Source organism: Echinops telfairi, unplaced genomic scaffold (genome assembly GCF_000313985.2).
Source record: "Echinops telfairi isolate 266 unplaced genomic scaffold, ASM31398v2 ScPeMD7_18;HRSCAF=68, whole genome shotgun sequence".
NCBI classification, from domain to species: Eukaryota; Metazoa; Chordata; class Mammalia; order Afrosoricida; family Tenrecidae; genus Echinops; species Echinops telfairi.
The window spans coordinates 39709503-39711162 of NW_022103915.1; positions in this window are offsets into that span (position 1 = coordinate 39709503).

Consider the following 1660-nt stretch of genomic DNA (forward strand, 5'->3'; position numbering starts at 1 on the left):
ATCTACATATAACCTTCTCCCTGGGGGATGGACAACAGAAAAGTGGGTGAAGGGAGACATCAGACAGTGTAAGACATGGCAAAATAATAATAATTTATACATGATCAAAGGTACATGAGAATGGGCTGGGGAAAGGGGAAAAATGAGGAGCTGATACCAAGGGCTCAAGTGGAAAGCAAATGTTTTGAGACCGACGATGGCAACAAATGTACAAATGTGCTTGAGACAATGGATGGATGGATTGTAATAAGAGTTGTATGAGCCCCCAATAAAATGATAAAAAACAAACAGTTTAGGCTAGGAAACCCGTTTGGGCACTTCTCCTTTGCCCTGTGTGGTCCTTACGAGTAGAAATGGACCCAAGTGCACACAGCAGTAACGGGTATACATAAACGGACGGCACTTCCCCAACCGTCTCAGTATTCCAGTATTCTGAAACAACTAGCTCGTTCTCCATTCCTCAATGTGGAATGAGAGATATCATGACTGATGTTAAATGGATTGTGGGTGTCAGAACAGGGTACCAGAAAGAGATAGATATATATATCTGATGGTGCAAATGAATTGACTGTGTGATTTGTAAAGAATTAAGGATAAGGAAAAGAGTGGGAATTAGAGAACACCGAGTTGTGCTCATGCAGAACAGACCTAGGGGTAGTGGGTGGTTTAAAATCAGGAAAGATGTGTGTCAGTGCTGTCACCTAGCACAAGACTTATTCGGTCTGGATTCTGGGCAAATCACATGAGAAGCTGAACTATATGAAGAAGGAAACCGTCTAAGAACTAGAGGAAGACTGTTAGCAACCTGTGGTATGCGGACGACCCAACCTTGCCTGCTGAAAGGGAAGAGATTTGAAGCACTTGCTGATGAAGGTCGTAGAAAAGAGCTTTCAGTGTTGATTATAACTCAACTCAAAGGAAAAATAATTCCTACAACTGAACTGATAAGCAACACCATGATAAATGGAGGAAAGATTAAAGTTGTCAAGGATTTAAATGAACTGAGAGCCACAGTCAACACCCATGGAAGCAGCAGTTAACTAAAATAACATTGCACTTGGGAGACCTGCTGTAACATCCCCCTTGAAAGTTCCAAAGAGCAAATCCTCCCTTTGAGAACCAAGGTGCACCTGATACCCTGTTTCCCCGAAAATAAGACAGTGTCTTATATTAATTTTTGCTCCCAAAGATGCGCTAGGTCTTATTTTCAGGGGATGTCTTATTTTTCCATGAAGAAGAATACAGTACACATTTATTGTTGAACAACAAAAAAGGAAATTTATTACCTGTATACAGTACGGTAGTAGTTGTCATCACAAACCAGCATAACCAGACAAACTGTGAATCTTACAGTATCAAGAATGTCTAATTGTGAGTCAGCCAGACTCCGTCAGGGCAGAGTGAGCAGCAGGTGGCAGCTTGTCCTGGCGGCGGCGCAGGCTCTCTGATTTAAAGAGACCTCCTGTCTGTTCTGGCTGCATTGCAGCCAACAGTGAGCTGTGCAGCTGCATCCACCACTATGGTCCAGAGTCCAGAGTTAGGGTAGCTTCGGGGGGCCTTATTATTGGGGAGGTCTTATTTTCGGGGGGTGTCTTATTTTTCAGCAAGAGGCAAAACTGTAAGTAAGTAGGTCTTATTTTCAGGGGATGTCTTACTTTCA